At 38.7% G+C, this 21,967-nt stretch overlaps 2 pseudogenes; both read right to left on the bottom strand.

Annotated features, from left to right (window-relative positions):
- Positions 1-427: 427 nt before the first annotated feature.
- Positions 428-642, bottom strand: LOC144237482 (small ribosomal subunit protein eS28 pseudogene; annotated as a pseudogene).
- A 16,202-nt stretch (positions 643-16,844) lies between these two features.
- LOC144237481 (pyridine nucleotide-disulfide oxidoreductase domain-containing protein 1-like) overlaps positions 16,845-21,967 on the bottom strand; it is a 32,110-nt pseudogene continuing 26,987 nt past the window's right edge.

Genomic DNA, 21,967 nt, shown 5'->3' with positions numbered 1-21,967 from the left:
TTTCCATGTTGTCTCTCACTGTTTTCACACAATAATGGCAGAGTAGTTGTGATAGATACTGTATAGCCCACAAAACCTAATATCTACTATCTGGCACTTTATAGTAAACATTAGCTAACCTGTTATATATTATCTACTAGAAAACGGTGAGCAAGAATTTCTAATTATGCAACATCATTAAATACAAACAGTACATTACTAGCAAGATACCCTGTCCTTATGGAATTTCTATCATTTGGAAATGGACTCTCCTACCTTCGGGAATGGACTCTCTTACCTTCATCTGTTAAGCATTTCCCAGGTATTCTTTGATCTTTTTTATTTCATTATTTTTTACAAACAATATAAATGCTTTATTAACAATTGCAGATCATCCCTGTGAGCCAAGTTGTTGACCTAGACAGATATCCAGAATCCAGCTACCAGTTCAGGCCAACCTCCGAGCCTCTCACTCTGACTCAGATAGGGTGAGCATATCATCCTCATTCACAGGGCCTCTCACATTGCGGATGATGGAGTGGCTTGTGTTGTCCCTGAACTCCACGTGCACCTGTGTGCATGTCCCAGCAAGCTGGTACTGCCCAGCACCTTGGTGATACTGGTCAGCTTAATGGGCTGGACATGGAGAGGTCTGGTGTCCATGATGACAGTGTGGTGATGGTCAGGTGGAAAGCCAGCTGTTCTGTTTTATAAAGGATGTTACTGAAATTTTCCAAAGTACAGAAAAATAGAATGGTAATAAAACTGCCAAGTACCCATTAACCACCCTTAACAGTTATCAACATATGACCAATCCTTTTTCATTTATATACCCAGAATCATCCCTCCCTCCTTGCCCTTGGTTTATTTGAAATAGTTCCTAGACATCATACCATTTCAGTTATAACTCCTTCAGTATGTATCAGAAAAAAATAATTACAATGACATCGTCACATCTAAAAAAAATTGATTCCTTAAAATCAAGTAAAAACATTCACATTTCTCTGTCTCATCAAGTTTTTTTTTTTTATGGTTCAGAATAGATCCATGGATTATATTGTATTTTTTTTATATTTCTTTAGGTTCCCCTTGTTTCTTGTTTGTTTCCCATGCACATTTAAATTATTTGTTGAAGAAACCAAGGTCTTTGTCTTGTAGTCAGCTAATTTCTAGTTGTTCTGATAACCTCCTATGATGTTGTTCAACTTGTTCTTTTTAGTTAGATTTAAAAGCTTGACTGTAGAGGCGTCTGGGTGGCTCAGTCGGTTGAGTGCCTGACTTTGACTCAGGTCATGATCTCATGGCTCATGGGTTTGAGCCCCGTGTCGGGCTCTGTGCTGACAGCTAGCTCAGAACCTGGAGACTGTTTCAGATTCTGTATCTCCCTCTCTCTCTGATCCTCCCCTGCTCACACACACTCTCTCTCTCAGAAATAAATAAAACATTTTAAAAAAGGCTGGAATGTATTTGGTCTCTTCCTTTTCTTTTTCAAAAGTATATTTCCTATGTCATAACTAGGAGGTACATTATGACCTGGTTATTTTGTGTGATGCTAAGTTTGGTCAGTGGGTTCAGGTAATATCTGCCTGTTTTGTTATTATCAAGTTCTCTGTCCCCTTTTCATCTAATGGCTTTAGAACCACTGATGATTATTGCCTGCTGTAAGTAATGGCTCTGATTAAGGGCTTACAAAGGGGGGATTTCTCCTATCACACCTTCTTTTGTTAGCTAAGCATTTTCTATAAACTTTTTCCTTTTTAGCTCTTGCAGATTGGAAATTTTTTCCCTTTCTTTCCCTGTTCTCTGAGTTGTTTTCTTAGCATTCTCCAAAGGTGGCCAGTAAGGTGTTTTGTTTTTTTTTTAAAGTATCATTATAAACTTATGGATATTCAACATATTTGATATATATTAATCCATATTATTTTTCTTATGTTGAAATAGTCCCATCTTTGGGCAGTGATCACCTGTTCATGTTGGCTCCTGACTCTTTTCTTTTCATCGTATAGTTTTTGACTCCTTGCTTTTATGGGAAGTTATTCCATACTCAGTTTGCATATTTCCTCCCAGAACTGGCATCAGCCATGTCTCCAAGTACCCCTGTTTGATTTTTTCTCATCTATTTGTTTTATTTTAACTACCATTTCCTAACTGCTTTCAGTCAGTAGTCAAATGTGGAGAACATTGCTTTCTAATATCGTAATTCCTTAACACCGAAAAAAAAAGTGGATTAGAGCAGTATCACTACTATATGAAAAGTTGGCGCCTGGGTGGCTCAGTTGGTTAAGCGACGAACTTTGGCTCAGGTAATGATCTCGCGGTTTGTGGATTCGGGCACCGTGTCAGGCTCTGTGCTGACAGCTAGTTCAGAGCCTAGAGCCTATTTCAGATTCTGTGTCTTCCTTTCTCTCTGACCTTTCCCTGCTCATGCTGTCTCTCTCTCAGAAATAAATAAAATAAAAAACATTAAACATTTTTTTTAAAAAAAGAAAATGATTAAAAAATATGTATATTAAAAAAAACAAGAAAAGTTGGAGACAGAATAAAGACAAGGGATAGGTTAAGTCCTGGTTTCTGTTTGCTTTCACTAGCAGTTCATAGGATGTGAGTACAAATCTTTTTAACCTTGCTTCTCCACTTATTCTGTCAGAAGTTCTGGTATTTTCTTCATCTCTCCATTTCTGAGGACATATTTGCTCCCCTGAGATTTCTGAGACATTTAGGACCACTTGAAATGTTTAATGTACTTTAGCTATTTCTTTAAAAACTCAAGGATATCTTGAGGAATTAACAGACTGCTTTGCAGGAACAATGAAAGCAGTTTGATTTGTCACATTCACCATTGCTTCTTTATACTTCTTTTCATCCTAATTAAGTTAGAAGGCAAACTATGACAATAACATGCTAAATATTTTACGGAATAGAGAACTAAGGAACTAATATTTGTGAGATTTTAAGATTTATTTTTATTATATATAAGTATGTCTTTTACAAAATCTTAATTCAATGAATAGGATGCTTTATAAAACCTAATGAGATTGAGATTTGATAGCATCATTAAGTAGCTAATTGAGAATACTTCTTGTTCAGATATATGAAGTGATAAGCACAATATTAAAATTATTAAAACCCAACTTTATAACCATCCCTTTTGCATTTAGCTCATATTTTGGCATTTATTATGAACAAGTAAGAATTATGTCTTCATAGAGTAAATACCTGTTAGAGTGTTCTTTTTTACTTTATGTTCTCTTTTTTTGTCAAATGATCCTATTGTTTTATCAACATTTGGATGCGAGTAAGTAAATAAAATTTTATAGTTGCCCAGAAGTTTAGTACTGGGACATGGTCTCAATTTTAATGGACTCAACATCTGCTAAAATAGTCCACTGGTATTGCTTTGAGTAAGGAGCATCTTCATTTACCACTTAGTATCCCAACTAGGTAACATAATTCCGGCACTGTGTCTATTTCTCCTTTCAACAGGAGCATATGAAATGGGTTCATGCTGAAACAGTGAATAAAAACTCCAAGTTAAAGCTAATTTATGTGACTCCATAGAAAGTTGCAAAAAGCAAATTGTTCATGTCAAGACTAGAGAAAGCCTATGAAGCAAGATTTACCCGAATTGCTGTGGATGAAAGTTCACTGTTGTAGCCACTGGGGGCATAATTTCAGAACTGATACATAGGATGTGTCTAGATAATTCCTTGATGTTGGGACTGTTTTCTTACAGATATGATGGAAATCCCTGCTTCCATTAAAATTATTTTCTCAGCCAGTTATTAACTCATGTTCTTTTGCCTTAACATAAGGGGAACCAAGAGGTAGAATCTTTAATCTCTGTTTTTTTCCCACTGAGGATATTAGCTGTGGGCTTTTCATAAATGACTTTTATTATGTTAAGGTTATGTTCCTTCTCTCTGACTTTCTTGAGGGTTTTTATTACGAAAGGATGCTTTTTCTGCATCTACTGACAGGATCATAAGGTTCTTACCCTCTTTTTTATTAATGTGATGTATCACACTGATTTGCAAATATTGAACTAGCCCTGCAGCCCAGGAATGAATCCCACTTGATCATGGTGAATAATTCTTTTAGTACGCTGTTGAATTCGATTTGCTAGAGTCTTATTGAGAATTTTTGCATCCATATTAAGGATATTGTCCTGTAATTCTTTTTTTGGTGGTCTCTGTCTGGTTTGGGAATCCGGGTAATGCTAGCTTCATAGAGTGAGTCTGAAAGTTTTCCTTCCATTTCTATTTTTTGGTACAGTTGAGAAGGATAGGTATTAACTCTGCTTTGAATGTCTGAGAGAATTCCCCAGGGAAGCCATCTGGTCTAGGTGTCTTACTTGTTGAGAGACACTTGATAACTGATTCAACTTCTTCACTAATTATAGGACTGTTCAAATTCTCTATTTTTTCCCGTTTGAGTATAGGTAGTTGTGGGTGCTTAGGAATTTGTCCGTTTATTCCAGGTTTTCCAGTTTGTTGGCATATAATTTTTTCATAGTATTCCCTGATAATTTTTTGTATTTCTGAGGGATTGGTTGTAATAAATCTATTTTCATTCGTGATTTTACCTATATGGGTCCTTTCTCTTTTCTTTCCGAGAAGCCTGGCTAGAGGTTTATCAATTTAATTTTTTTTCAAAAAACCAAATCTTGGTTTCACTGACTGTTTTATTTGGTTTCTATATTTGTTTCTGCCATGATCTTTACTATTTTTCTCCTGCTGCTGGGTGTGTGATGTCTTTGCTGTTCTGCTTCTATTTCCTTTAGGTGTGTTGTTAGATTTTGTATGTGGGCTTTTTCTAGTTTTTTGAGATAGGCCTGGATTGCAATGTATTTTCCTCTTAGGACTGCCTTTGCTGCATCCCGAACAGTTCGGACTGTTGTATTTTCATTTTCATTTGTTTCCGTATATTTTTAAATTCTTCTCTAATTGCCTGGTTGACCCATTCATTCTTCAGTACGATGTTCTTTATAATCCATGTTTTTGGAGGTTTTCCAGACTTCTTCCTGTGGTTAATTTCAAATTTCATAGCGTTGTGGTCTGAAAGTGTGCACGGTATGACCTCAGTTCTTTTATATTTACTGAGAGCTGCTTTGTGACCTAGTATGTGATCTTGCAGAATGTACCATGTGCATTTGAGAAGAAAGTGAATTCCACTGCTTTGGGATGTAGAGTCCTAAATATATCCTGTGTCAAGTCCATCTGGTCCAATGTGTCATTCAGGGCCATTGTTTCTTAGTGATTCTCTGTCTAGTTGATCTATCCATTGCTGGAAGTGGAGTATTAAGGTCTCCTGCAATTACCACATTCTTATCAATAAGATTGCTTATGTTTGTGATTGTTTATGTATATGACTGCTCCTGAATTTGGTGTGTAGACATTTATAATTGTTAGCTCTTCCTGAACATAGACCCTGAAAATATTATATAATGCTCTTCTTCATCTCGTTACTGCCTTTACTTTAAAGTCCAGTGTGCCCAATAGAAGTATGGTTACTCTAGCTTTTTGACTTCCAGTAGCATGATAGATATTTCTCCATCTCCTCAGTTTCCTTTTTTTTTTCACAAGTAGTTTATTGTCAAGTTGGTTTCCATATAAAAACCAGTGCTCATTCCCACAAGTGCCCTCCTCCATGCCCATCTCCCCCCTCACTCCCCACACCCATCAGTCCTCAGTTTGTTCTAAGCATTCAAGAGTCTCTCATGTTTTGCCTCTCTCCCTCTTCCCCACTACTTCACCTCTTCTTCTCTCCCACAGTCCTTCGTTAAGTTCCTCCTAATCCGCCTATACGTGCAAACATATGGTAGCTGTCCTTCTCTGCCTGACTTATTTCGCTCGGCATAACACCTTCAAGGTCCATCCACATTTCTACACATGGCCAGATACATTCTTTCTCATTGCCATGTAGTATTCCATCGTATGGATAAACCACAACTTCTTGGTCCATTCGTCCGTTGATGGACACTTAGGGCTCTTTCCATGTTTTGGCTATTGCTGAGAGTGCTGCTATGAACATTGGGGTACATGTGCTCCTATGCATCAGCATTCCTATCTTAGGTAAATTCATAGCAGTGCTATTGCTGGGACATAAGGGAGTTCTATGGTTAATTTTTTGAGGAACCACCACCCTGTTTTCCAGAGGGGCTGCACCAGCTTACATTACCACCAACAGTGTAGGAGGGTGCCTGTTTCTCCACATCCTCACCAGCATGTACAATCCTCTGGTTTGCTCATTTTAGCCACTCTGACTGGCGTGAGGTGGTATCTCAGTGTGGTTTTGATTTGTATTTCCCTGATAAGGGGGGTTGCTGAGCATCGTTTCATGTGTCTGTTGGCCATCTGGATGTCCTCTTTGGAGAAGTGTCTGTTCATAGCTTCTGCCCATTTCTTTACTGTGTTGTTTGTTTTTCAGGTGAGGAGTTTGGTGAGTTCCTTAAAGATTTTGGATATTAACCGCTTATTTGATATGTCATTTGCAACTATCTTTTCCCGTTCCAACGGTTGCTTATTAGTTTTATGGATTGTTTCCTGTGTCGTGCAGAAGCTTTCTATCTTGATGAGGTCCCAATAGTTTCTTTTTGCTCTTGATTCCCTTGCTTTTGGGGATGTGTCAAGTAAGAAGTTGCTGCGGTGGAGGTCAAAGAGGCTGTTTCCTGCTTTCTCCTCTAGGGTTTTGATGGTTCCCTGTCTCACGTTCAGGTCCTTTATCCATTTTGAGTTTATTTTTGTGTATGGTGTGAGAAAATGATCTAGTTTCATTCTTCTGCATGTTGCTGTCCAGTTCTCCCAGCACCATCTGTTAAAGAGGCTTTTGTCCATTGGATGCTCTTTCCTGCTTTGTCAAAGATTAGTTGGCTGTACAGTTGTGGGTCCAATTCTGAGTTCTCAATTCTATTGCATTGGTCTATGTGTCTGTTTTTGTGCCATCCCATACTGTTTGATGATGACAGCTTTGTAGTAGAGGCTAGAGTCTGGGATGGGATGCCTCCCGTTTTGGTTTNTTTCTATAGTTTTCATCATACAGATCTCTTGTATCCTTGGTTAGGCTTATTCCTAGGTACTTTATGGTTTTATGTGCAATTGTGAATGGGATCAGTTTCTTGATTTCTCTTTCTGTTGCTTCATTGTTGGTGTACAAAAATGCAACTGATTTCTTTACGTTGATTTTATACCCTGCAACTTTACTAAATTCTTGGATCAGTTCTAGTAGGCTTCTGGTGGAGACTGTTGGGGTTTCTATATACAATATCATGTCGTCTGCGAAAAGTGAAGTCTGACTTCTTCTTTGCCAATTCTGATGCCTTTGATTTCCTTTTGTTGTCTGATGGCTGATGCTAGGACTTCCAGCACTATGTTAAACAGCAGTGGTGAGAGTAGACATCTTGTCCTTTTCCTGATCTCAGTTGGAAATCTCTCAGTTTTTCCCTGTTGTGGATGATGTTAGCTGAGGGCTTCTCATAGATGGCATGTATGATGTTTAAGTAGGTTCCTTCTATCCCGACTTTCTCTAGAGTCTTTATGAAGAAGGGATGCTGTATTTTGTCAAATGCTTTTTCTGCATCTATCGACAGGATATGGTTTTTATCTTTTCTTTTATTGATATGATGTATCACATTGATTGTTTTGCAAATGTTGAACCAGCACTTTAACTCAGGAATGAATCCCACTTGATCATGGTGGATAATTCTTTTTTGTGCTGTTGGATTCGATTTGCAAGTATCTTATTGAGGATTTTTACATCCGTATTCATCAAGGATTTGGCCTGTAGTTCTTTTTTGCTGGGACTCTGTCTGGCTTGGGAATCAGAGTGATGCTGGTTTTAGAAAATCAGTTTTCCTTTGATTTCTATTTTTTGGAATAGCTTGAGAAGTATTGGTATTAATTCCGTTTTAAATATCTGGTAGAATTCCCTAGGGAAGCCATCAGGTCCAGGGCTCTTATTTGTTGGGAGATTTTTGATTACTGATTCGATTTCTCACTCGTTATGTGTCTGATCAGATTTTCTATCTCCTCCCGTGTGATTTTTGGTAGTGAGTGTGTGTTTAGGAATTTGACCATGTCTTCTAAGTTGTCCAATTTGTTGGCATATAATTATCTTAGTATTCCCTGATAATTGCGTGTCTTTCTGAGGGGTTCGTTGTAATAAGTCTATTTTCATTCATAATTTTGTCTCTCTGGGTGCTCTCTCTTTTCTTTTTGAGAAGCCTGGCTAGAGGTTTGTCAATTTTGTTTCCTTTTTCAAAAAACCAACTCTTGGTTTCATTGATCTGTTCAATTGTTTCTTTGGTCTCTATGTTGTTTATTTCTGCTCTGATTTTTACTATTTCTCTTCTTCTGCTGGGTTTGGGGTCCTCTTGTTGCTCTGCCTCTAGTTCCTTTAGGTGAGCTGTTTTGGACTTGCACTTTTTCTAATTTCTTGAAATAGGCCTGGAGTGCAATGTACTTTCCTCTTAGGACTGCCTTTGCCGCATCGCATAGAATTTGGGTTGTTGTATTTCCACTTTCATTTGTTTCCATATATTTTTTAATTTCCTCTCTAATTGCCTGATTGGCCCGTCCATTCTTTAGTAGGGTGTTCTTTAACCTCCATGTTTTTGGAGGATTTCCAGACTTCTTCCTGTGATTGATTTTGAGTTTCAAAGCATTATGATCTGCATGTGTGTATGGTATGATCTCCATTCTTTTATATTTATTGAGGGCTGCTTTATGTCCCAGTATGTGATCTATCTTGAAGAATGTGCCATGCGCACTTGAGAATAAAGTGAATTCCCTGGCCTCAGAGTGTAGAGTTCTAAATATATCTGTCAAATCCATCTGGTCTAACGTGTCCTTCAAGTCCATGTTTCTTTAGTGATTTTCTGTCTGGTTGATATATCCATTGCTGTAAGCGTAGTATTAAAGTCCCCTGCTATTAGCACATTCTTATCTATAAGGTTGTTTCTGTTTGTGATTAATTGTTTTAAGTATTTAGGTGCTCCAATATTCGGTGTGTAGACATTTATAATTGTTAGTTCTTCCTGACGGATAGATCCTGTAATTATTATATAATGCCCTTCTACATCCCTTGTTATTGTCTTTAATTGAAAGTACAGTTTGTCTGATAGAAGTATAGCTACTCCAGCTTTCTTTTGACTTCCCGTAGCATGATATATAGTTCTCCATTCCCTTACTTTTAATTTGAAGGTAACTTCCAGCCTAAATGGGTTTCTTGTAGACAGCAAATAGATGGATTTTGTTTTATCCATTCTTCTACCCTATGTCTTTTGATTGGTGCATTCAGCCCATTTACATTCACTGTTATTATTGAAATATGTGGGTTTAGAGTCATTGTGTCCTTAGTGGGGTTAATGCTTGTGGTGGTGTCTCTGGTATCCCACGTTCCCTGTAACACTTCCCTCAGAAAGTCCCCCTCAGGATTTCTTGTAGGGCTGAGTTAGTTTTTGTTTTACAAATTTTGTTTATTTGTAAAGACTTTTAGCTCTCCTTCTATTCTAATGACAGGCTTGCTGGATAGAAGATTCTTGGCTGCATATTTTTTCTTTTCATCACATTACGATTTCTTGCCTTTCCTTTCTGGCCTTCCAAGTTTCAGTAGATAGGTCTGTCACTACTCTGATTGATTTCCCTTTGTGTGTTAGGGCCCTTTTCTCCCTAGCTGCTTTCAAAATTCTCTCTTGGTCCTTATATTTTGCCATTTACACTATGATTTGTCATTCAGAAGATCGATTCAAATTATGTCTGAGGGGAGTTCTCTGTGCCTCTTAGATTTCAACTTCTCTACTTCACTCCCCAGGTTGGGGAAATTCTCTGCTATAATTTGTTCCAGGACTCCTTCAGCACCTTTCCCTCTCTTCCTCTTCTGGTATTCCTATGATATGGATATTGTTCTGTTTGATTGTATCGCTGAGCCCTCAAGCTCTTCTTTCATGTTCCTGGATCAGTTTATCTCTCTTTTTCTGTTTCTTCTTTTTCTATAATAGTGTCTTCTAAATCACTTATTCTCCTTTCTGCCTCTTCAGTCGTGCATTGGATGCCTCCAGTTTATTATGTATCTCATTTATCGCATTTTTTATTTCATCAGAACTATTTTTAAGCTCCATGTTGTTTGTAGCCAAAGTTTCCCTGATGACCTCCATGCTTTTTTCAAGCCCAGCTATTAATTTTATGATTATTGTTCTAAATTCTTGTTCAGTTATTTTGCTTATATCTGTTTTGAGCAGTTCTCTAGCTATCATTTCTTCCTGGAATTTCTTTGGAGTAGAGTTCTTCCGTTTCATCATTTTGGTTAGCTTTCTATCTCTTGTTAATTTAAAAGCTTGTTGTACACTTGGCCCCTGTGAGTTCTGCTGTATTAGAGAGGGTTCTTTTGATTGTTCAGGGCCTGTCTGTTCAGGAAGTGTTCTTTGGATGGTGTCTCTTGGTTTCTCTTGTTGAGAGTTTGGTTATTTTGTTTACCTACTGGTAGTGGTATTTGGGACTCTCCACCATGTGTAGTTTGGCTTGTTTCTTGAGGCAGCCTTATGAGGTTTCCTTCCCAGTATACTCTGTCTCTTTCTCTTCCCAAACTCCTGTGTCTCAGTGTCCTACAACTTCAGGCCTTCTGTATTTGAGAGATGGGTGCAGGCAAAATATACGGAGCTCCCTACTTCTCTGCCATCTTGCCCCCTCTCTGAGTCTCCACCCCCTCCCTTTCAACCTGAAGTGTCCTCAGGTCTAAAGTGAGTTTCTTGTAGACAGCAAATAGATGGATTTTTAAAAAATTCATTCTGATACCCTATGTATGGGTTTAGAATCATTGTGTTATCTTTAGGTTTCATGCTTACAGTGATGTCTCTGGTACTTTTTGTTCCTTGCAACATTTCCTTCATAAAGTCCCCTTTAGGATCTCTTGTAGGGCTAGTTTAGTGGTGATGAATTCCTTCAACTTTTGTTTGGGAAAACCTTTATATCTCTTTCTATTCTGAATGACAGGTTTGCTGGATAGAGAGTTCTTGGATGCATATTTTTCCTGTTCATCACATTGAAGATTTCCTGCCATTCCTTTCTGGCCTGCTAGATTTTACTAGGTAGGCTGGCTACTACCCTTATGTGTCTACCATTGTATGTTAAGGCCCTTTTATACCTAGCTACTTTCAGATTTCTCTCTTTATCCTTGTATTTTGCCAGACTCAGTATGATATGTCATGTGAATATCAATTCAAGTTATGTCTGACGGGAGTTCTCTGTGCCTCTTGGATTTCGATGTCTGTTTCCTTTCCTCGGTTGGGGAAGTTCTCAGCCGTGAATTGTTCAAATGCCCCTTTAGCCCCTTTTTCTCTCTTCTTCTTCTTATGGAATTCCTATGACACAGATATTATTCCATTTGATTACCTTACTCAGTTCTAGAAATCTCCTTTCATGCTCCTGGATCATTTTATCTCTTTCTTGGCTTTCTCTTTTCCTATAATTTAACCTTCTAATTCACCTATTTCCCCCTCTGTCTCTTTAATCTGTGCTCTGGCTGCCTCCATTTTATACTGCACATCATTTATAGCATTTTTAAATTATCATGAGTATTTTTAAGATCCTTGATCTCTGCAGCAATGGTCTCTGCTGTCTCCTATGCTTTTTTCAAGTGCAGCGATTAATTTTATGACTATTATCCTAAACTTTTGTTCAGCTATGTTGCTTATATCTGTTTGATCAATTCTTTACCTGTTACTTCTTCCTGGATTTTCTTTTGAAAATTCTTCCATTTCGTCATTTTGGCTAGTTTTCCATCCCTTGTAAGTTTTAAAAGGTTGTTATGTGCTTTGCATGCAAGTACTGCTATATTAAAGGGGGGCTTATACACTGTTCAGGGCCTGGCCATTCAGGAGGTGTTTTATGGAGAGTGTTACTTGCCCTCTCTTCTTGTGACTTTGGTTATTTTATTTCCCTTTTCGTAGTGATGTTTTGGGCTCTCCACCAGTTGTGCTTTGTTTTGTTCCTTGAAGTGGCCCTGGAAAGGAAAACAGACAAACAGAAAACAAAAACTGCTAGTGCACAAATAAAACAAATTAGCAATGAGACAAAAAGAAAAAAACAAAAGACAATCTAAAGGCATAAAACCAGCAACCCAAGTTACAAGTAAAGAACAGGGTAGAGGCGGTGCTGATGGAAGAGCATATACAAAGAGAGAAATGACCGGGGCAGGGAGAAAGAGAAAATGAACATTGACCAGTCATAGAGACTAAAAGGCTTAATCCAGAGACAGAGAAAGGAGAATAAGAGAGGTGAGGACAAACCAATGAAGATAAAAGTTACCCAGAGGGACTATATGGCTTGATTATTCCAGAGAAAAAGAAAAGTAAAGAAGGAGGTATAGAACATGCATCAAGAGAATGGATTAAATATGTCTGTTTAAGTAAACCAACAACCAGAGTAACCAGCCCAGAGGAGGAAGAGTCCAGAGGAATAACATAACTATATAACAAGAATTCACCTAGAGTTAATCCAGGCAATGCCACAGTGCTGGTCCAGAGGGGGCTTCTGGTTCCACAGCGTCTATCCAGGTCCAGTAGGTAAGCAGCTCCTCACAGTGTGGTTGTGTGGTTTTCTGTAGCGGGTCCCGCATCCACTGTGGGCCCCGCAGACTGATCCCTCACCTTTATGGTTGTAGGGGAAAAAATGGCGACCCCTCAGTCCATTCTTCACACACCGGGTTTCCTAAATCACTCCTTTGGATCTATTCTAACTGCTCCGCAGGCACAGACGAGGTGGCTGTCTTCCTCCACCGTCTCCTATGTTCTACACTTAGCTGGATTTTAAACTCCCACTTGGTGCATATTAGGGATGCTGCCCAAAATGTAATCATGCGGCTGTGCTGCAGCACTTCAGGTCAGATGACCTGAAGAGGACCTCTCCTGCTGTCGATTGCACCTGACACACCACCAAATCCAGAGGTGACTCCCTTCTTCCCCAGGAGTGCGAACATAGCAGCCAACCCCAGTCTGAAAAAAGTCCTGCTGTTACAGATAGGATCTCTCTGAAAACCCTGCAGTGAGAGATGGAATGATAGGATCCCTCTCCATCACTGTCCGAGGTTTTTCTCTTGTCCAGATATAGACCTATGCTTCCCAAGCCACTCTTTCTCATCTCTTTTGTCTCTCTGCAGAAGGGGATCCCTCCCCTCCGTGCTTCCGTTTTATCTCCCCAGCTGGCAGTCACACACCTCTGGGGCCATCTGGATTTCCATTTTCTTCCTAGTAGACTCCGTCTCCTTTCCTCCCAGACTTGTGGGGTTCAGAGTCCTTTGTTTCAGCCCTTCTTTGTTTAAGAGATGCGGGAAGTACAGATCCCCCTACCTCTCCGCCATGTTGGCCCTCTCCCCCCCATTAACTCTCTAAGTGTTCGGTAGAATTTACCTATGAATCCATCTGGTCTTGGACCTTTATTGGTAGCTTTTGGATAATCACTTCTGTATTGTTACTACTAGTAATTGGTCTGGTCAGAATTCCATTTTCCCTGATTCAGTTTTTGAAAATTATGGGTTTCTAGGAATTTACGTATTTCTTCTAGGTTCTCTAATTGTTGGCATATTATTTTTCATAATATTCTCTTACAATCTTTTGTGTTTCTGTGGTGTCAGTTGTTACTTTCATTTCTGATTTTGTGTCCTTTTTCTTGATGAGTCTGGGTAAAGGTTTATCAATTTCATTTACCTTTTCAAAATACCAGTTCTTGGTTTCCTTTATCTTTTTTTTTTAAACATCTGTTTCATTTACTTCTACTTTGATCTTCATTATATCCTTCCTTCAACTTATCTTGGGTTTTATTCTTTTTCTAGTTTTCCTTTGGGCATAGGTTAAATTTCTTGTTGTTGGAGATAGGCTTCTAAATTGTTATAAATTCCTTAGAACAGTTTTTGCTGTGTCCCAAAGATTTTGAACCATTGTGTTTTCATTTTCACTTGTCTCCATGTATTTTAAAATTTCTTTTCTTTGCTAACCCATTGGTTGTGTAGTAGCATGTTGTTTATTCTCTCTCTCTCTCTATATATATATATATTCTTTAGATTGATTTCTAGCTTTATACTGTTGTGGTCAGAAAAGATGCAGTCTTCTTAAATTTATTTAGACTTATTTTGTCCCCTAATGCTATCTGTTCTAGAGAATGCTCCATGTGCACTTGAAAGAATGTGTATTCTTTTTGGGATGGAATGTTCTCTACCATGTGATTGCTGACTATCTAGTTGTGTCCATCTAGTCTAATGTGTTGTTCAAAGCCCATGTCCTTGTTGAATTTCTGCCTTTATGATCTATCCATGGATGTAAGTGGAGAGTTAAAGTTCCCTACCATTAGTACATTAACATTAATTTTTCCCTTTGTCTGGCTATGCTTGCCTTACATATTTAGATGTTCCCATCTTGGGTGCATAGATACGATTGCTACCTTTATTACGTAATGTCCTTCTTTGACTCGTTAGAGTCTGTTTTATAGTTCATTTTGCTCTAGCTTTTTCTTTTTGCTTTCATTTGCCTTTTATGTTTTTCCATCCCTTCACTTACAGTCTGCGTCTTTAGACCCAAAGTAAGTCTCTGAGGCAACATACAGACAAGACTTGCTTTTTTAATGCATTCCAACATCTTATGTCTTTTGAGTGAAACATTTAGACCATTTAAAATTTAAAGCAATTATTAATAGTTGTATACTTACTGCTATTCTGTTGATTGTTTTCTGGGTGTTTCTATAGTTCTCTGTTCCTTGTTTTGTGATTGCTGACTTTCTATAGTGTTACATTTGGCTTTTATTTTTTAAAATTAAAAAAAATTAATGCTAATTTATTTTTGAGAGAGACAGAGTGTGAGGTCCGAGAGAGAGGGAAACAGGATTTGAAATAGGCTCCAGGCTCAGAGCTGTCAGCACAGAGCTGGACACAGGACTCAAACTCATAAACTGTGAGATCACAACCTGAAGTCAGACCCTTAACCAACTAAGCCACCCAGGCACCCCTCATTTCTTTTTTTAATACTTATTTAACAGAGAGAGGGAGAGAATGAGTAGGGGAGGGGCAGAGAGCGAGGTGGGGAGAGAGGAGCTCAATGTGGGGCTCAAGCTCATGAACTGTGAGATCATGACATGAGGCAAAACAAGACACTTAACCTACTGAGCCACTCAGAAGCCTTTTTTCCCCCCACTTTTTCTGACTATAGTTGGTGCACTTTATTACATAGTTTCAGATGTACAATATAGTGATTCAGCAACTCTAGATGTTAAGCTGTGCCCATTACAAATGTAGCTACCATCTGTCCCCATGCAACACTGTTAAAATACCACTGACTGGGGCACCTGGGTGGCTCAGTCCTTGAGCGTCCCTTCAGCTCAGGTCATGATCTCACGGTTCATGGGTTCTAGTCCTGCGTCGGGCTCTGTGCTGACAGCTAGCTCAGAGCCTGGAGTCTGTCCTTGGATTCTGTGTCTCCCTCTCTCTCTGACCCTCCACTGCTCATGCGCTCTCTCAAAAACAAAAACATTAAAAAAAGTTAAAATACCACTGACTATCCTATATATTGTACTTTTTCCTTTTTTCTCTTTTAACCTAATTTGGCTTTGGGTTTGTGGTTACCATGAGGTTCATATAGAACATCCTATGTATAAAGCAGTCTATACTGAATTGATGGGCATTTATAACACATTCTAAAAGAACTTCCTTTTCACTCCTCTCTCCATGGTTTATGTTAATGTTACCAATTTTACATGTTTTTATAGTTTCCTTATGTCTAATTATGTTTTTTTTTCTTTTCCATTTAAAGAAGTCCCCTTTGCATTTCTTTTAAGGCCAGTTTAGTGGCAATGAATTCCTTTATCTTTGGGGGGGGGATCTCTCTCTCCTTTCANCTGGTCTGCAAAGTTTCTGCTGAAAAATCAGCTGATAGCCTTATGGGGTTTCCTTTTGTCTCACTATTACAATTCTCTCTCTAGCCTTTGACATTTTAATTACGTATTGTGATATGGACCTTCTTGAGTTCATCTTAGGGGGACTCTACAATGCTTCCTGAATCTGGATGTCTATTTCCTTCCCTAGGTTAGGTAAGTTTCCAACTATTATTTCTTCAAAAAAATTGCTTGTTCACTAGATCTGTTGTCCAGTAGATCCCTTAACCTATCCTCATTTTAAAAAATTCTTTATATTGGGAGGGGTGGAGGGGGAGCACCTGACTGGCTGTCAGTGGAACATGAGACTCTTGATCAAGGAGTGATGAGTTCAAGCCTAATGTTGGGCATACAGTTTACTTAAGAAAAAAAAGATTACTTTTGCTGTTCAGCTTGGCTGTTTTCCATAACTCCATCTTCTGGATCATTCTTCTGCATTATTAATTTACTTTTGATTCCTTCTAGTGTATTTTTCATTTCAGTTGTATTCTTCAAATCTGACTGGTTTATATTTTCTAGTTCTTTGTTAACAAAGTTCCCATGGAGGTCTTTCACTCTTTTCTATAGTCCAGTGAATATCTTTATGACCAATTACTTTAAATTCTTCATCAGGCATATTGCTTATCTCCATTTCATTAATGTCTTTTTCTGAGGTTTAGTGTTTGGGTTTTTTTTCCATTTAGAGAACATTCCTCTGTCTCCCTTTGTATTTGTTTCTGAATTAGGCAGAAGAGCTACTCCTCCTAAACTTGAAGGAATGGTCTTTGTATGTGGTTGTCCCCTGTGTAGACTATATATCTGGTGACTTTCGTTGTCTGGCATGGCCAGGGACTGCAGTGCACCCCATGCTGGGACTGCCTTGGTGGAATAGTGGGAGACTAAGTGGGGGTGGGTACTGAGTGAGGCTCTTTGCATTGGGTGCCCTGGCAGGACAGCTAATACAGAAGTGGGTACAAGTCATGGGTAGTCGTGGGGTTTAAAAACAATGAACAGCGTGCCGAGGGCACGCTGGCAGGATGGCTGAAACCCAAGTGGGTGTAAGCTGGAGTGTTCTGGGGTGTGCATAAGGTACCTTGGTGGGAGCATTTGGAGCTGAGGTGGGTTGGTGGCTGGGCTGGTCTCAGGGTGCTTTGTACAGGGGACAACCTGGAAGGGCAGTTATAGCTGAAATGGGCATCGGCTGCGGTCACCCTAGGGCTCTCTGTATGGATGGTCCCCTGGAAGGAAGCTGAAGCTGAAAAAAGGCCTCAGCTGGGGGTGTCCTAGAAAGCTGTCTGAGGCCAAAGTAGTGCTGGCCTGAAGTGTTCCAGTGTGCTTTGTGGCTGCCTCTGTGTGGGGAGACAGGGGGAGCTGGAGTGAGTGCTGACCAGGGCTTCCTGGTGTGCACCACCATGGGGCTGCCCTGGTGGGACAGCCGGGGCTGGTGTCAGAGCTCACTGAGGTGGTGGGCTGGTTAGGACGCCTGGACCCTGCTCCCATCTACGCTGTCAAGGTGGTGGGAGGGTGCATAAGCTGTGCACTTATTAGATCTTCCAACCCAGAGAGGGTTGCAGCAGCGCCCCTCCCATTTAGCAGGGTTCAAGGGCTAGTTCCTTTATATTCTTGTTGCTCTTTTAAGCCATGGGTTTTATTTTCTGTGGCCCAGGGTAGATGAATCTGCTCCTGGTACCTCATTACTATTCTCCCCACTGCAGTTTGCAGCATCAGGAGTGGAGTGCCCCTGGTTACCATGTCTCATTCCTCGTGGCTGTTCTGCGTGTGGTCTATCTTCTGTTGTACGGAAGCTGTCCAGTCAGTCCTCAGTTCTTCAGGAGGAATTAGAACTCCTATAAATAGGTGTAGATTTGGTGCTCCCAATCCAGGATCTTCCTATGTTGCCATGTTGGATGGGAACACTCCCTAGTTCATTGTTTTTAAATCTTTATAGGCTAATATATATAGCTAAGACTACATGGGGGAATTATTAGATCCCAAAATGGATTTAAAAGATTAACCAAGCTGTGAATAGCATTTTCTAGATTCAAAAGTAACAAAGTTTTAAAACAACAATAAAATAAAATAATATAAAAATAAGTGGTATGTCTATGATCCATATTGCTATACTAAGGGCATGTTAAATTTTTAATAAATGAAGGGAAAAGTTTAAATCCCTCTGAATAAAAATGCTATTTATATAAGAAAAGGCTAATCTCTAAGAGTTTATAAGTGACAGATTGGGAAGAGAAATTTAATGCAAAAGAAATTACAGTGAATTATTTTTGAACCAGATAATGGCTAATCACTCATTAGACACTAATATAGCAGTGTTTTGGTGCTATATTTTAATGTTTTTTCATCCTGTATGCTGTATCTGAAGAGCTGGACTAACCAGTTCCCCCTCACAGAGTTCCAACACCTTGATGGGTGAAGATAACTATAGTTTTAACTTAGCAGCTAGAGAAACTTAGGAGTTTATTATATTGTGGTATTATAGTCACCAGTTAACAAGAATCTGATATATATATCAGGGTGCTAGAATCACTAATTGAGAATATCTGATGAGGACATTCTTGTCTCTAAATAGTGTACCTGGGAAGCCACCGTTTCCAGAATACTTCACACCTGTCATTCTGAAGGATCTGATAAAACGAAGGAAGAAAAAAATTCAGGTAACTTCCAGAAGTCTGCCAACATGCTTTAGCAATCTAAGAATAGAGTGTTTCTAAATTTTCCAAGAAAACATTTTATGCATGTATACACCATTATTTTGTAATTTAAGGCAATTTTATTAATATTGAAGACTTGAACATTTGAGATCATGATTTATAAAAATTGACAATATGAAATGAGAAAAATGTAATATACGTGAGTTCACATAAACTCTTTGATATATTTAATTGTATTTTTTTTCCTAGATAACTTTTGATAGCAGTGTTATCAAATGGAATATTTTATATAGGGTTATTACAAGGGGAGTGATTTCAGCCCTTAACAGCTGTGGAATCCAAATGCAAAAGGAATAAAAAAATGATATTAGCAAGTAAGCTACTGCTACATTTCTAAAAGTAAAACAAAACTAAAAGCCTCTTGAAACCACAACCCTCTCTCATATTTCAATCAGAATGATGCTGGTATACCAGACTAAGTTGTTGGCTAAGTAGATGACAACCTAGCTGAATCTGCCCCAAAGCTAAATCAGAAATGAGTAACTTAAATTTACATTAAATGCTAGGTTTTATGGTGGAAAAAATATATTTTAAAACTTTGCTACTGAAATCATTATCACTTCTCTTAAATCAGTGCAGTTCTTACTTACCTTATTGTGACTTTCTCTTATTTGGAACATTATGCAGTTCTTGAAATGCTTTTTTAAATCAAGATAATCTTCTAAATCAATATTTGGATCCAGCAGATCTTCTCCATATGATGAAAGATCCATTTGATTTAAAATTAAGTTCTCAAAGGTTTCTTCTAAGTCAGTTTCACCAATCAAGACTGCTCCCATCATGCGCCCATTCTGCATGACGACTTTGACGTATTCCTGTCCTTTGGTGCATCTCAGCATTAATTCATGATCTGAACCTAAGCCCTGTGCATTGTATTTTCCCAGCAATACAACTTAAATGTAGGGATAAGGTACAAAAAGAAACACTATCTGTAGCTACACTGTGTTATGCTAGAATGGCCAGCAGAAAAACCTATTCACAAAAACTGGGGGGTGTCCAATGGCATTGCGTTTATTATACGGATGACACTAGCACACAATCTATATGAACATTAAACATATCTAGTGAATTAAAAAATATGTAGGATCTGGACTACATTAGCTTAGAGTCATGATTTAATCTCCTTAAATCTTATGTCCGTTCTTCCTTATCAGTAAGTTATGAAGAAAAAACTTGCCTCAGAGTAAAATAAGAAGTATGGCAAAGTACCTGGTTCATTCTTGAGTACAATAGCTATTAGTTCTCCTTATAAGGCAATAATGGATCTCAAATGAAATGCAGAAATGCACCAATAGGGAATAAGTCTAGAAGAGATGCCCTCCCCGACATTTAAGTATAAAATAGTATAGAAGGAAGGTATGTGGTGGTAAAGAATTAGGACCAGCAGTAATACGAGGTACTGATTTGCAAGAAATGAGATGTCATTTTTTTGTAAAATAACTAAAAGTTACATAGTTCAAGAAGTTACATAGTTCAAGACTAACAAGCAGACAAAGTCACTAATTGGCTTCTCTTACCTTATAGTTAAAGAATTTTGTTACATGAGCAAAAAGTTCAAAGCTGAAGTCCATGTCAATAGAGTATTCTAAAGTAGCTGCAGCCATGCACTTGGCTGCGTACCATCCCATCTGTCTAGCCTGGGTCCACAGCCTCATCTGAAATAAAAAAATGTTGAGAGATATATTGTCCTTACTCAAAAAATGCTAGTACCTTAACCTTACAGATTTCCTTAAAGGGGTTCAACAGTGACAGTCCATGAGACTGGATGGATCTGGCCAGATGACTAGCTGGGTTGTCTTTGCCATGGAAGCAATCACCAGTCCACACTAACCAAAATGGATTCAGCTATTTGAGAATCCTATCCAAATTACTGCCCTAAAATTAAAGGATGATACCAACTCTATGTTTCAATAAACTGTAACAAATAACTAAAACATTTCAGGGTACACCAGGGAAGACCAGGGAAGAATACTACTAATTAACTGGTCTCCTCCTGCAAAGTAAGTTTATCATCAGCATAAATAGATATGAGAAATTATCACTGAAAAGTTTATTCCTTTTCCTAATCCTTAGATTTTGGTGCTATATAGTTAAGGCCTCTTCTGCAGTAAAACCTTAGTGGTCAGGCAGATCCATATATTAGTTGGTGTCATAATAGCCTCAGAAAATCTTATCAGATTTCAGCAACCAATGCTGGGAATTTAAATTCTTCACTTACATTATTAGTGATCCTGGATAGAACACTGGCCTTGGGAGTCAAGAGATTTAAATAACTCTTCTACATATGTAACTTTTGATTTTTATTGAATTAACTGAGCCTCAGTTTCTTCACCTGAAACATAAATGTATACCACCTATTTAAAAGATTTAAATATGCTAAGCAATCACTAATGCCCTTTTGTGTGCAAAACTAATACCACAATAATTTCTGATAGATTTTTAAAAATTCAGTCTCCTCTACAAGGTAGGTTTGATGAAGTGATTGGCAATCTGAGGGAGGGGAGCAGAGTAAACTGAGCACGATACTAGAAAATGGCTAACAGAAGTAGCCTGCAGTATTATACTGCTGGACCATTACTTAATGTATACCAGCTTCAAAGTCCCTTCAGCTTGTGTCTTGGACTATGAAAATACATTAATTAGTATCCTTATTTACTGCTTCTGCAAATTAAGAGACGGTCTATTAGATTCACTCAAGAGACACCTATTTTTGGATGGTCTATACCAGAGTTTATGACACCCATTAAGGATATAATTTATACTAGAGGGTTTAAAAGTTTAAACTCTCAGTTTGTGGGATTTTTTTTAATGACAGATATGTCACAGATAAAACTGAAAACAAGTTGGCATTTTAGCAACAGGCTGATAGCACTGTTTTAAAAAGTAACATTTACTTTTTGAGAGAAAGCATGACCTGAAGAGAGGCAGAGAGAGAGACACAGAATACAAAGCAGGCTCTGCACTATTAGCACAGAGCCCAATGCAGGACTGGAAATCATGAATGGCGAAATCATGACCTGAGCTGAAGTCAGATGCTTAACCGACTGAACCACTCAGGCGCCCCCAGGCTGAAAAGACTGCTGTAGGCAGAAACACATAAAGTAATGAAGCTGCCTCTTAAAATACATCTAGCTCTTCTGCTACTTCACACTCTGTGGTTGACCTGAAGGAGTAATATCCCTACCTGTGGAGCTGGTTCTTTTGTTGGTAACATCTGCTGTGTCTCTGCTCCCCCTGGGACCACCTCACCTATGACCACGGTCTGAGGATCTTCCTCAAGGATCTGCTCTACCATTAGGAGGAGCAACACTGTGGGGGCAGGAGGAGTCTATATCCAGCTGGATGTGGGTGTTCAGCTGAGGAAGGCTGTTTACT

The sequence above is a fragment of the Crocuta crocuta genome, unplaced genomic scaffold (genome assembly GCF_008692635.1).
Source record: "Crocuta crocuta isolate KB4526 unplaced genomic scaffold, BGI_CrCroc_1.0 scaffold276, whole genome shotgun sequence".
In the NCBI taxonomy this organism is placed as follows: Eukaryota; Metazoa; Chordata; class Mammalia; order Carnivora; family Hyaenidae; genus Crocuta; species Crocuta crocuta.
This window is presented reverse-complemented; position numbering and strand designations above follow the sequence as displayed.